The 15403-nt window shown below is 41.8% G+C and overlaps 1 protein-coding gene and 1 long non-coding RNA gene across 5 annotated transcripts in view; one reads left to right on the plus strand and one right to left on the minus strand.

The window, feature by feature from the left end:
* The window catches only part of PLCB1 (phospholipase C beta 1), a 472399-nt gene that overhangs the window by 293964 nt on the left and 163032 nt on the right, over positions 1 to 15403 (minus strand). The window lies entirely within an intron of this gene.
* Positions 1059 to 13101, plus strand: LOC307212675. Of its 2 annotated transcripts, none has more exons than XR_013837081.1 (4): positions 1059 to 2199; positions 2441 to 2565; positions 3255 to 3350; positions 12611 to 13101. It is a non-coding gene; the product is annotated as an uncharacterized lncRNA (long non-coding RNA). The 2 variants fall into 2 exon arrangements; XR_013837082.1 differs by having other exon boundaries at positions 1059 to 2184; positions 2473 to 2565.

Raw genomic sequence — 15403 nt, forward strand, 5'->3', positions numbered from 1 at the left:
AGCAACATTTCAATCAACCAATCAATCAATAAAAAAAGATAAAATGTGGTGATGACTTCAATGAAACTGCCGAATTTAACTCAACTTCTATAACCTTTAGCAGAATGAGGTCATCCCATACATTCTCGAAAATGTTGATGGGAGCTTGGAGAGCATCAACATTGCCGAAAAAGCCAATCAGCTGCCGCTGGAGCAATTAAAGCTATTAAATATTTAATTCCGAAGACAATCCCGTTGGTTTCAGATTGCCGGGAAAACCAAAATGTGTTGTGATGGCAGACAAAGTGGCAAGATGTGAGGCTACAAGACGATGGATTTTGATAGTAATTATATCCATGTATAACCTTAGGACTATTTAGAAATTTATTTGCGTACAAAGGTACACATGGAAGGGGCTAATCAGGGTCACACACCCTCTGTGCACTTTACAGTCATTTTGCAAAGAGTCTGTTCACAGCCACAAATGGGAGTTGAAAGTGACTCCGAGGGTCATCTAGTCCAATTCCCTGCAATGCCCACAACTTCTAATTAACAGCCAGATGCACTGACCCATTGCGCCCCCTGACATGTACTTACATCTGCATTGCGCCCCCTGACATGTACTTACATCTGTGTACTCAGCCTGGGCTATTAGGCATGAATAAGCTCTGGCATAAGCTCCGTACAAATGTCACCCCCAAATGTGTGGCCAAGCTAAGCACGCAGGGTCTTTAACAAGACAAGATTTGGAACCAAGGCTTTGTTGGTTTCGATCACTCTGGTTATACAGTTTAATTATTGAATGCACATCTTCATGCCAATTATCATTTGAAATTATAACAATATGAAGAAAGCCCTTCTGGATCAGAGGGACGCGGGTGGCGCTGTGGATTAATCCACAGAGCCTAGGACTTGCCGATCAGAAGGTCAGCGGTTCAGATCCCTGTGATGGGGTGAGCTCCCGTTGCTCGGTCCCTGCTCCTGCCAACCTAACAGTTCGAAAGCGTGTCAAAGTGCAAGTAGATAAATAGGTACCGCTCCAGTGGGAAGGTAAATGGCGTTTCCGTGCACTGCTCTGGTTCGCCAGAAGCGGCTTAGTCATGCTAGCCACACGACCCGGAAGCTGTACGCCGGCTCCCTCAGCCAATAAAGCGAGATGAGCACCGCAACCCCAGAGTCAGTCACGACTGGACCTAATCGTCAGGGGTCCCTTTACCTTTACCTATGGCCAGGCTGGCTCTTCCAGGAAATCCACAAGTTGGGCACCAAGGCAACCCACCAGCATCAATAATTATTTTGGAATTGTACTGGCATCTCTGGCACCTTTGGCCTTTTCTGGTGCACTTAATGTGTGTTGAAATAGTCACTAGCTGGGGGATAAATCACAGTTTGAGTTGAGTATTGGTTATGCCACAAAGTAGCACAGCTGGGCATCCTGGCAAGTGATACACTCAGAAAAGGCCGATAAAGCTGCCAGCTGTGTTTCTCCTCCGCAGGCCAGCAGTATCCCAAACTGACAAATGGCCGGGGCAAAAGGAAGATAAGAACTCAACATGTATCACGCTAAGCAACTATAGACAGAGAAAGGGTGAGGGAAGACAGCATGAGAGGACATGTCATATCAAACATCTATGGTACTAAGCATTATTGTAAGAACTGTGGCTCTTGAAGAACACAGTTTAGTTTCGCTTTTAATTTAGATTGTAGCTTCCTGTTGTTTTCTATGGAAATAAACACAATGCTTTGCAAATTGGCTCTCAGCTGCTTTGTCATCTCCAGACAGTGGCTGTTAATGGGGATAGTGGCTCCCCATTCATCGGATACATAATTGGCAGGCAGTAGGAAGAGATAGCACAGGGAGAAGTTATCATCACTGACAGCTGGCATGAGAGAGCAGCTATCCTATGCAAAAAAAAAAAAAAACCCACACTCATTTGTGGACAGTGGAGCCTGTCTGCCTGAGGAGAGATGAACCTTGCATTTGAAAGGGAAAAAGGGGGTGCGAGTGAAGAATCTCCTATCTGGTTCAGGGTGCAAATGACATCTCTCCTATGAAAGTGGTTGACATGTAGGACGAGAGGGAAGTGTCTCTCTCCCCCTCCCTTTCAGGCAGGCAGCATCTGCGTGAGGTCACAATGGCCAGCCTCTCTCCTCCAGGTGGGCACCATCAGTGTGAGATCACAATGGCCAGTCTCTCTCCTCCAGGTGGGCAGCATCAGCGTGGTCTCAATGGCCAGTCTCTCTGAGACCTCCAGGTGGACAGCATCAGTGTGGTCACAATGGCCAGTCTCTCTCCTCCAGGTGGGCCCCATCAGCGTGGTCACAATGGCCAGTCTCTCTGAGACCTCCAGGTGGACAGCATCAGCGTGGTCACAATGGCCAGTCTCTCTCCTCCAGGTGGGCCCCATCAGCGTGGTCACAATGGCCAGTCTCTCTGAGACCTCCAGGTGGACAGCATCAGCGTGGTCACAATGGCCAGTCTCTCTCCTCCAGGTGGGCAGCATCACAATGGCCAGTCTCTCTCTTTCTCTCTGAGGCAGACGGAAGCAGGAGCATGGCGGCATAGTCTCCCTTTCTTTTATTGAGGTGGGTGGCCGCAATATAGTCACTAGTGTCTCTGTCACTGGAATAGGCTGCAGTGTGTAGGCAGAAAGAGGAAAGGAGGGAAGCTGGCGGGTGGGCAGCTTAGCTACTGCAGGACTTCTGCTAAAAGACAATTACTTCATGACGGCCTGGCACAAAAGAGGCAGATTATAGTTATTTTACCTTGTTTACTTAATCTGCTCATTACATTTCTATTCTGCCTTTCCTCCAAGGAGGCTTCTGCTTTTTTTTTTTATCCTCACAACCCACTCAAGGGTTGGGCTGAGCTGAGATTTACGTAATGCTGGTGGGTTTAAGGTTACCACTCAGTTCCTCTTCATGTCTAAGGGAGGATTTAGGTCTTTCCAGTCCAACACTCTTAACAAGGACACCAGACAGAAATTATGGAGGTAGACACAGGATTGTTGCCATTATCCAGATATAGCAGGGTGACAGCTTACAGAGCCAGCCCAGGTTTGGCATAGTTTGACAAACTGGCAGGCTGCAAAGCAAGCAGAAGAATAGCAGGCCCTTGGCATGCCAGCCCAGGGAGAGCAAGGCTTCAGATTTCAGCTTGTGCCTGGAGGATGGATTAGACAGGAGAGAGGAAGACCAGGTAGTGGAAGGTAGTTGTTTCAGCAATCAAAGAATGAAAAGTGGGAGACTGGAAGGAACAGCTATCATTTCCTCAGGAAGAGTGGAAAGCAGAGAGAGAGAAAAGGTACCACTCAGAGCAAGCAGCTGGGAAACCCAGCCAGATGCATTTCATAAAAAGCTTCTCTCCCCAGGTATATTATTACTATTACTATTACTACTATTACTACTACTACTATTATTATTACAAACCCATGTGTCACTTTCCCTACTTAATTGGAGCTAAGCCCAAATGGAAGATGTTATCCAACCCTTTCACCTCTGCAAAAAACACCCCTTATTGTTAAAGCGAGGGTCTTCAAACAGGGTTGAAACTGTCCACACTCACTCTAAACTGACTTTTTGGCATTGTGGTACAGCCAAATATGATTGGTGCAGCTACTCATAGACAGGAGAAAGTAGACAAAAAGCTAGGAACTGAGAAGGAATTGGTACAGATCGTACCAAAAACACTGTCCAGAGTGGCAGTGGTGTGTGGTGAAACATGAAATGAGATTTATCAGGAAGTGTATCAGCCCCATACCCAATAGGCCCCTTTCGCTGTCAAGATGTTTGAGAGTGCTGTACCAATCAATTTTGAGCTCCTCCCTTCCAGAAATAAAGAGTGAAAACTGTCTGCCTTTGATGTTCAGTACAGCATGGAGGCATACCCTCCAACATGTCTTTGATGAAAATAGAGAATGATAATTTTACTATTTATACCCCACACATCTTATTTGGTTCCCCAGCTTACGTTGGGCAGCTTCCAACATATGTAAAAACACATTGAAACATTAAATTTTTTTTTTTAAAAAAAAAAACTTCCGCATACAGGGCTGCCTTCAGATGGCTTGGGGGCTGGATAACTCCATACCCTCCAACATTTCTCTAAAGAAAATAGGGTCAACCTAAGGAAAAGTGGGATGTTCTGGGATCAAATCAGAAACTGGGACAGCTTCTCTAAATCAGGGACGTCCCTGGAAAATAGGGGCACGTGGAGGGTCTGTGGAGGTTGACCAATTTGAAATATTAGGGCAGAGCTGGAAGTTCAACACTTATATGGGGGCAAAGCTGCCGTTTCCTAGCATCCCATGGATGAATGGAGTATTCCAGAGCCTACACTGCACCCATGTTCTGTATAAAACCTTTGTGTGTGTTGACTGCAAAGACTGAGTGCGTTATTTGAGAAAACCTGATCCCCTTAATTAAGAACATGCAGACATGCTTTTAATTATACTTAGAGAGGCACAAAATGCTTTAATCTTGGTTTAAGGAAGCTTTTTATGACAATGTGTTAAAACTACTGACTTCAAGATATGTACTTTCAACATACAGAGTTATCTCGGGTTACAGACACTTCAGGTTACAGACGCTTCAGGTTACAGACTCCGCTAACCCAGAAATAGTACTTCAGGTTACAAACTTTGCTTCAGGATGAGAAAAGAAACTGCGCAGCAGTGGTAGCGGGAGGCCCCATTAGCTAAAGTGGTTAAGAACAGTTTCAGGTTAAGAATGGACCTCCAGAACGAATTAAGTTCTTAACCCGAGGAACCACTGTACAGGGTTCTGTAATACAGCACACATTTTTAATCAGGAACACTGATACAGGTTTCATATTAATGGGGCCATCAGCTTCCTTTCCTTTTCATCCACCAGAATCGCAGGCCGGAGAGAAAAGGTTGTTCCTAAAACCAACAAAAGCTTTTTCTAAAAAAAGAGGGGGGAAGAAAAGAAAGCAAAGATACAGAAAGGCTTTGACGTTTCTGTTCAATACTAATGCCCTTGAAACACAATTGATTTTCCTCTTCAAGCTTGCCAAACCCTCTAAATCATCTTTGTTTCCTTGGGCCTGTAACAAAACTCAGGGCAAGCTGAAAAAGTTCTGTGAATCTGATCGCCTTGTCTCCAGCAGCTCACCCCAATGTAGCAATTAGCCTGCCACCTTTAGCTTCCCCCCAGCTTTCCAAACAATGCCACCTACTGAATTGCTTCCAAGCACATCAGGCACTTGAGCTACACAATAGGTATTTTCTGCCCCCAGCCCTGGAAAGAAATCAGCCAACTCTTTGAAAAGTATAATTATCTGCCATTAGCAGAAGAAAGGGGTTAAGACTGTTGTTCATGAAGGCTTTCCCAAAGTCTCTCACCACCACCTTGATTTTTAAAAAATATACCTGGGGAGAGAAAGATCACACACACACGTACTCATACAGCATGCCACTTCTCTGCGTAATACATTTTTAACAGTGTTCAGGGGAGAAATGCTTTTCTAGGATTACAGCCATTAAATACACCCCTTGTTTTATATCTGCAAACAGTAGCAGTCAACCATTCCTGTATAGTGCACCATTGTATTCCACCGAATACCATGCTGGCATGCAATTCAAAAGCAAGGAGGAAATCTAAACCTTTTCCTGTTTCGTTTCCACCACCCTCTAGAGTTTTCAGTTATGCCAAACAAGAGTCTAGAGAAATTAAAGTCATACTTGCAGTCAGTAGGGAAACTTTAAAGCACACAATATACTCATTCCATTCTGGTAAGAACCATCATCCAGATCTAAAGGAAATAGCAACTTTGCTGTCATTTTGGCACACCCTCTGATTATCTGTTTTGCGGTGATTAAACTGGCATTTTCTCACTTGCATTTTTATTTTTATTTTATTTTTGCATTTCCCATCCACTATTGTTTACACACAAGCCATATCTGGCACCAAGGAAATACATCTGATTAAAGGCCACATCTGATCTTTAAACATCTGTGTGCATGGAGTTTTTCTTTCTTTCTCATATGCCTATCTACACTGCATAAACATGCTGGACTTCTACTACCATCTGCTTCCTCTAAAATGTTTATCTTTCTAAATATGAAAAAAAATAAAAAATGAGTCACCCATGAAAAATATACCACCCACCATGAATTAGAGTTGTTGGGTTTTTTCCCCTGAGTCAGGTTTTCAGCTTTCTTTGCCATCACATTTTCAGGCATTTTTTCAGAAATCATACTCAACTCCTTCCCTGACCACTGTTGTGGGTTTTTTCTGCTTAATCTGTTTTTTCTACCCTAGAGGAAAATAGACACAGATAACCTAAAGTTACCAGATTTTTTTCAATGCATCCGAGGACACTTTTCTTCTTCTTTTTTAAAATAATATTTATTGGTGTTTCAAGAAGTTACAAGAATAAAAAAGAAAGAAAAAGAAAAACAGAAAATACAAAATACAGAAAAAATTAAAAAAACCAATTAAAAACAAATCCATCTTTCCATATCTTATCTATATTTGCTTGTTTCCTTGACCTCCTCACACCTCCCTTTTTTGTATTCTAGTTCATTAGTTGTTTCAGCAAATCCTTTCCTTCTTTGTTTTTATCTTACTAATTTATCTTAATATATTGTAACTTTACATTCTGACCTGTTAACAATCCATTTTTACTTAATCCTTTATAACATTACTGCTAAAACCACATAGCTTCATTCCAGCATCCTTCTAACATTCCTTAATTTTACAATGTTTCTGTAAATAAACTTTAAATTTCTTCCAGTCTTCTTCTACCGACTCTTCTCCCTGGTCTCGGATTCTGCCAGTCATTTCCGCCAGTTCCATATAATCCATCACCTTCATCTGCCATTCTTCCCGGGTGGGTAGATCTTGTGTCTTCCAATACTTTGCAATAAGTATCCTTGCTGCTGTTGTAAGCATACATAAAAAAATTTCTATCCTTCTTTGGCACCAATTGGCCAACCATGCCCAGGAGAAAGGCCTCTGGTTTCTTCAGGAAGGTATATTTAAATACCTTTTTCATTTCATTATAGATCATCTCCCACCGAGGACACTTTTCAACTTCAATGGATTTTGTATGGGGACTGATTTGTAAATCTGGGGACTGTTCCCGGGAAACGGGGACGTCTGGTAACCTTAAGATAACCTGCATATTTTCAATTGTAGGTGGGAAAGCATTTGGGGAGAGGGGATTTTGAATGCACAAAACAGCCTTCCCTCCACCCCACTTGCCAATCCTGTCCTCAACTTGAAACTATTGATGTCTTGGATCATTCTTGGCTTATTCTTTGTCTAGCTCCTCCCTCTTGACCTTACCGCCTTGGGTGACCCTGCTGGGAGTACGAGACTCCTGGCGGTTTCGCTCAGAAGGATCAGAGCAACTTGCAAGCCCAATCACCACGACAAGGTGATGATCCAGCGAGTGAATCCAAGAAGTCCTCAACTGCAGAATAGGCGGAAGATAACAAGTGGTATGTTACAATGGCTTTGAAGGCAGATGAAGACTGAAGCTGATAAGAATCTACCAGCGTCATGATACTCATGACATCGGAATAGAGTGGAATGTGGCAACTATCAAGGCATCTCTTTATTAGCTGTGGCCAGTAAAAAAAGTTTGGCAAGGATTGTAGCAAACCATCTCCTAACTATGTTGTTGTTGTTTAGTCGTTTAGTCGTGTCCGACTCTTCGTGACCCCATGGACCAGAGCACGCCAGGCACTCCTGTCTTCCCTCCTAACTATTTACCTGAGTATTTTTGTGCTTTAAAGTTTCCCTATTGACTACAAGTATGACTTTAATTTCTCTAGACCCTTGTTTGGCATAACTGAAAACTCTAGAGGGTGGTGGAAACAAAACAGAAAAGGTTTAGGTTTCCTCCTTGCTTTTGAATTGCATGCCAGGGGCTGGATTTAACTGACTGGTGGGCCGGATTAGGCCCCCAAAACAAACTTTGGACAAGCCTGCCCCAGAAGGTCAAAAACCATTTGGGGATTCAGGAAGATATAGTTTATAAATGTACTTTTTTTGGTGGGAAAACTAAGTTTAGAAAACCTCTATTTTCAGCGTGTGGGCATGATGGGACTAAAAGTTTTTGATGTTGAAAATTATTGCAAAGACATGCTCTTTCTCGCCAAAGAATGAAATTTTTGGATTTTGTATTCCTTGTAACAAAAATTTTACATTTTTTGGACATCGTGGGAGGAAAAATGGCTACTGGGTACAACTTTCCCACAATCCATAGCTGTAATAGAAAAAAATAAATGAAACAAAGTTGTTCATCATAAAAATTAACATAATATTGGTTATTATAAGTTTTTTTTCTGAAAGCAAAGTACATACGGTACTTCTTTAATCTGGGGATACTGGACTTTGAAGTTATGAAAACTGGCTATCAGGGAGTGACCCCATTGAATTTTCACAATGGATTTCCACAGGTCGAACACACTTGATCAAAACCACTTCAACACTAGATGAGTTCATTGATGATCTAAGAGAAAAAAATAGAACATTTGATTCCTCAAATTATTCTTGTACTTTGTATCCTGTGGTAGTGTATTATAAAAGTCCTGATGGAGAGATGATCTCATCCATTTTTGTATCTTCCTAGGTTATCTATACATTCCGTTACAATACAAGTGTGTTTAGAATCCTGCTAATGTTTTGACCTGTTTACAATAATTTTGTATATAATTCTAAACGTTTCCCATTCTTTTTTAAATTTCTTGTCTTCTTGGTTCTTGAGCTTCCCAGTTAATTTTGCCATTTCGGCATAGTCCATCAACTTGGTTTGCCATTCTTCTCTGGTCGGGATTGTCTCTTCCTTCCATCTCTGGGATAATTTTAAAAACATGTACCCTGCTGCCTCTTACATTTTCTTTAAAGTACAAAGCCCCCAATGTTGCAACCTTTCCACATACAGCAGTTGCTCCATCCCCTTGATCATTAAGCCATTTCCTGAACCTTTTCCAACTCTACAATAATGTTTCTGAAGTGAGGAACAATGAGCTTCATAGATGAGTGGGAATTTGAACCTGGATGTCCCTAGTTCTGGTCTATCACTCTGACCACAGCAGCTCTCATATCCTGAACCCTTACTCCAGTGCAAGTTTTCCTCCAAACTGGAAAGATGTTCTTCCTGCTTGCAAGCCCATCAACTCCTGTGTTGGCAGGGGGTGGGATCAGGAAACCTACGCATCATTGCCAAATCTACAGAAGATTGGCCCAAGCATGCTCAGAAGAAAGCACTGTGAGATTCAGAGTGCTTAATGACTATAGGGGCCAGTTTCTGGCAGCCATTCCCTCCACTACGAAGGGCCACTAGAGGATTAGCATGTTTTATTTCAACAACTATTAAGGCAGTTATGATTCCTTGTAAGCCTTTTACAATTGCTTTAGTTATTAAGCTCTCAAAAATTCAGCTGAAATTCAGTTCTTCTACAAGGTAACTGAACTTGTTCAATCTGAAGGTGCAAAAGTTAAGTCCAAGATTAAGTTTTTCTTATCCACAGCTCCCAAGCACATGCCAGAATTTCTAGCATGGATAATCAGCAGTCTGCCTGAAGGTAGAAGTTCATTGTTCATTTACTTGGTTATTGGAAATTCAGGCTATAAAGGAGAAATTGCAACTCAGCCAAAGTTAATTTATGCAGTGAGAAGTTATGCTCTTAGAAGTACTGAAAGCCCAATGTTGGTTGATGTAAAAATATTAATCACCCATAAATTTCAAAATATACCAAAAGGATGGGCAATATGAAATTTCTAAGCTCAGGATCCAAATATTATTATGAAAGTGATGCTAAAAACCAATGAACACTGACACCTTGGATAAAGCAATGAGATAAAGATATTTGCCATGGGAAATGACTCAAATTAATTTAAGAATGTATTTAGGTTTCAGAAAATGGTAACAAGCACTTTAAGATTCCGTAAGAAAGCCAGCTGCTGAGACAAAAGCTTTCCAGCATGAATTATTTCCTGTATCATCCATGCCACTTTTCTTGTTAATTTCAAATCAGCATCTCTATATTAAAAACAAAACAAAACACCTTCGATCACCACATTGGGTTACAGGGGCGAAACTGCTACCACAATCAAAGGTATCTTCTGGAAATTTATTTACTTTTGGCAATCAGTCAGAAAGATTTTCTTTGTTTATGCCTTTTATAATTACTTTTACTTATTTTAATTATCCCTTCCCATTCCCTATCCCTTTTGTGTCTGGTTTTTGTTAGATTGGAACAAAACAAAAACAACAAACAAACACTGGCAGAGACTTTATTTTGGATTTAATTTGTGCAGCGCCTATCACAATATTAGGCATTTAATACTGGCTTGGATCCAAAGACTCTGAGCCAGACAATGGGACTTTCCCACCCCCTTGCTACTGCCATCTCTCACACCCTGCAAGCTGTTTCTGTAGGGTTCCTGTATCCTCAGAATAGCATGTGATCCAGCACAGGAAGGACTGAAGACACACACTCTTTCTCTAGCGCAGGTGGAAGTGTCCCTCCTCTCACACAGGAAGTATTTGCATCCCAGCCAAAATAGTACATTAGTGTAAATGTTGCAGTATAACTGTTCTGCCTAGACTTCAACTTCCCAACTGAGTTGGGAAGCTTCCCCAAGCTTGGTCATGAGTTCTTCTGAATTGTGCTCTGTAGGCTAAATTGCCCGAGGGACATTTTCAGCCTTCTCATGTGAAGCAGAGCCATTTTCAAGGGATTCTGTTATGTACTGAAGTTCTCACCCTGGGCCAGCAGGGCGATACTGTAGATAGTTTTCACTCAGGTCCGCATATGCAAATAAGGAATTGAAAGTGACGTTCAGTGATTGGATAGTTACAGAAAATTGTTACTGTTGCTTTGTAGTTGAGCTCTATATAAGCAGGTTGGCTGAACCCTTCAGTTCAGTTCTGTTCTGGCCTGTGAATAAACAAGAGCTGTCTGAAGAATCGCTGTGTCGTCTGATATGTTCACCCACAACTTAACAGATTCCATCGAATAAACACGGGGAAATGGAGGTGATTTTTGGCAAGAATGAAAAGTGGAAACAGCTCCAAAGTCCAAAGCAACCCATAGAAGAGACGACACCTCTAAAACTGATGTTGAGAGAAGCGCTGATATCCTGGAGAAAGGCTTTAATGTATAGATGGCACCTCACCCCAGCTAAACTGGCTAAAATCTATTTAAAAATTCAGAAGTTTGCTCGGGGGCTCAAAAAAAGGTAAAGGCTCTTATACGCATATGTGATGGGAATGCATGGCAATTAGAGAATTCTGGGATTCTATTTATAATGAATTTTTAAAACTACTCATGTTCTCATTCTCAAAAAACCCCTGAGGCCTTCCTTCTAGGGATAATGTCATCAGAAATAAAAAATAATGTCAGACCACTATTCATGTACACAACAACCGAAGCCAGGATCCTGGTAGCAAGGAGCTGAATAAGCAAAAAGACTCCTACAACAATCGAATAGCAGGTCCAAATGATAGAATATTTACAGCTGGCCATAATGAGAGGGAGAATCAGAGGATATCCGAATGCAGAAGGTACATAAAGAATGGAAAATATTTAAAGATTACTTGAAAAATTACTGCAACAACAAAAATGTCCTGGCAGACCTTGACTGATTCTTGTAAGACGAATGTGATAAATAGGCATGTACTTTGGATAAGAATTATGAAAACAAAATAATAGTATGATCCTGTGTGTAAAACAATCAAAATAAGTGGTAGTACAATGGGTTTAATTGGAAGTCAACTTTATTTTCCCTTAATTCTCTTTCTTTTCTTTTTTCTTCTTTCTTCTTTCTGTTCTGTAAATTAGTTATAGATAAAAGTAATGATTGGTGATGTATATAATGTATAGTTGTGTATTGTTCTGTTCTGTAGTATATTATGGTGTGATGTGGGATGTTGTGTAATTTTATGTTGCCTGTCAAATAAAGTTTAATAATAATAATAATAATAATAATAATAATAATAATAATAATAATGGCTTTCATGAAAGCTTTTAATCCTGGATTCAAAAACGCACAAAATAAAATGATGCCATTCTAGGACAACCCAATTAGTACAGTGGTACTTCGGGTTAAGAACTTAATTCGTTCTGGAGGTCCGTTCTTAACCTGAAACTGTTCTTAACCTGAGGGACCACTTTAGCTAAAGGGGCCTCCTGCTGCCACTGTGTCGCCACTGCGAGATTTCTCTTCTCATCCTGAAGCAAAGTTCTTAACCCGAGGTAGTATTTCTGGGTTAGTGGAATCTGTAACCTGAAGCGTCTGTAACCCAAGGTACCACTGTACTAGAGAGCATTTTTAACGATCTGAGCTGTGCAGAGGCATTGCATTAAGGCAACTTCATGACAGTGCAAAGGCCAATGGATCCCAATCACTGAGTACATGCAATAGCTGTGATGTTCAGGACCACTTGACAATACTGTAACAGTACTTTTGAAAGCGAGATCAGTTCATTAATTAGTACAGGGAAGGAAACCATTTTTCTGCATTACGTTTTACTCGGTAAACATGAAAACAGCCATATGGCAGGTTGCTCATCCATCCAACATATCTCTAGAGTTTGCAATTATCCCTAATGCAATATGGTAATTTCTATCTATCTGTCTCATCTTACACCTAGCTGTTTATATCCTGAATGATCAGCTGCTGTGATTCTCCAAGTGCGCTGTGGGACACTAGAAGAAGGAATAGACAACAGAAAGATTCTCAATTACCCATTAGCATGTTATCTGTGGTCCTAACGCAGCCAGAGGTGAGATACACAATTTTTCTTCCCTACACTTCAGCTAACTGAACATACAAGGAAGCCAGGAGTGCCTCTGATTTGTATGGGCAACTATAAGAGTGAATAGAAATGAGATGCTAGTTTAACTAGTAACATTTTTTTAAAAAAATCTACCCACAGCAAGACAACACTTTCGTATGCACAATGTGGTCACCCCAAAGGCTGCAAAAAAGAAATAAAAGATGATCCAATATCCGTGCCTTGTACAGAAAAGAGAAAAACAGCTTCAAAAATGTAACAGAAAACAAAATCAAATGGTTAATTTGCTGGCTTGCCCTGGGTCTGAGTTACATATCTGAAGAGCGGGGTCGGGATTACAGCCACTAAAGCTGCAGGGGGTTTGCCGCACCTGATCAAGACAGACTCCGTCAATCGCATGTTGCGAGGACTCCTGTGGCTGAGAACAAGGAAGTTGTCACGGTCCGGTTTATGGGCGGTTGAGATCCCGGTGGAGGACATCGGGACCGGGGGCTAAACGGCAGAGTGGAAGCAAGAACGGAAGTGCGGAAGCCATCAGTCAGGAAGCCAAGGGTCCGAGGGTCAGGAAGAAAGGAGTCAAAACGCAGCAAGGCAGGTGTAGGGATATCGCGGAGTGGACAGTGAGGTCCGGAGGGAGCACACTCTCCACCAGCAAGCAGCCACAGTCTGCCTGCATGCGTGACCCTGGGGTGCAGGGAACCCCCACCCCCTCAGACAAGCAACGGCTGTCGGAACATCGTCCCCTATGTCTGAGCTTTTGCGGTCTCAGCAGTCAGTGGTGTCCTGTCTGTAACCTTTTGTCCGTGAGACCTTTGGTCTCCTTCGCCATACACTGTGCAAGGGGAAAATGACGCCGTGGAACAGGTGCCAAAATAGCTTTGTACCACCCCACGATCTCGGGACGTAAGATGTGTAAAAGTCACAGCCCAAAAAATGTATTTGCCTGGCTTGCATATTTGTCTCAATAAAAGGAGGCTCCACAGAAATGGCAGCAGCTCGCTTCAGACCACCTGTGTGCAGCTCACATGATGATCAACTCCTGTCTTGTGCCTTCACTTCAGCAGGAAGTATGTTGCTGTGGCAAAGAGCCACTTCCCGCCTCTTGCCACCAGGTGCTGTGAGTTACCAAATCGGCCTCACCTGCGTGGCCATGCCTTGCCTCTTCAGAACAAACTTAGGAAAGCCCCAGTCCTGGGAAGCCCTACCGGTCACAGGGCCTGGCTCCTGCACACACTCCTGACAGAAGTTCTTGGCAGGTCATGGTTTGGAACCTGTTCAGACAGGGATGGAGTCTAGAGGTGGTTGATGGAGGCAGAGGACGGCAAGAAGTTGAGGAGTGGACACTGATTGAAGAAGCAACTCCCAAATTGTCAATGTTCTTTTGATAAGATTGATCCAAATAGCATACCCTTTTGAGCCAATGAGAAACTAGCCTATCCCTTCGATTCTAACCCTCCTGCCTGGAGAAACAATTCCAAAACCCAGGACCCAGCAAACTTGGGAGACCCTTATAATATAATTATAATCAAAATGCACATTGGAGAAGAAGCTCAGGCCTGAATTCATAGCAATCGAGAAACTGTCTAGGCCTCACACATACATGGGCTTCCATGACTTTTGACATGTTTGACAAATCTTGTCCATTTTGGCACAGAGCAGGGGTTTTCCATCTCAGCTGCTTTTGAGCTGTGCTGCATCATTTATCATGCAGATTGTTAAATACTTAAAGCCTTGAATTATGCAATGTTTAGTGTAAGCAGTTTTACTGACGCAATTCTCTGCTTGCATGCCATTAAACTGCATCAAGCAAGAACTAACTTTTTGTTCCTCCCAAACCTAAGGCTGTGCTGCATCAAGTCCAACTGAAAACAAACAAGAGAAACAGCTCCTTTCTCAGGATGCCCAGGGAATTATCTCCACCAAACTTTCCAGATTTTGGAAAATCCAGATTTGGGGGTCCAAACGGACTGATCTGGTCTCCAGAACAGTGCCAATGCTTTAGCAATTTGCCATCATTTCATTTTGACTTAAGCATTTTGCACATCAATGAAATTACAGTGCACAAAATTATATTGATGTAATAATATCAAGATTATATATATATATATATATATATATATATATATAGGCACAGTGATTTAATTAACACATAGAACATCAGGATACACAGACCATACAGGAGAAAAGCGTTCTACGTTTTCCTCTTATAATTCATTTTGGAATGTATAAAGGGTTCCAAACTGAAGTTTTGGTTAAATCAGGCAGATGCAACTTTAGTTTGGAGTTAGTGCTGGTTCCGCTGTCAATCATGCTTTTCCTTGCATAACAAGCAAAACTATTGGGAAGGTCTACATAAGTTTACAAGGATGAAAAGCAGTAAGCTCAATGTGTATGAGAAAGCAGCAAAGACAGAAACCACTCCAACACAAATGACTTTGAAAACCGTCTTTGATTTTCATCTATGAAATTGGTGCCTAAATATATATTATAATTATGTACTGAAGAAAATCACATAAATACTGAAACATCTGCCAAGCACACAGTGTTTCTAGTTTGACTGACAACAGTAGTGCTTAATTGCTCACATGGCACTATCTGTACATAAAGAGTTTGGAAAGCAAAACTAGGCCAAATTACTGTAACAGTAAA

Source organism: Podarcis cretensis, assembly GCF_951804945.1.
Source record: "Podarcis cretensis genome assembly, chromosome: 3".
In the NCBI taxonomy this organism is placed as follows: Eukaryota; Metazoa; Chordata; class Lepidosauria; order Squamata; family Lacertidae; genus Podarcis; species Podarcis cretensis.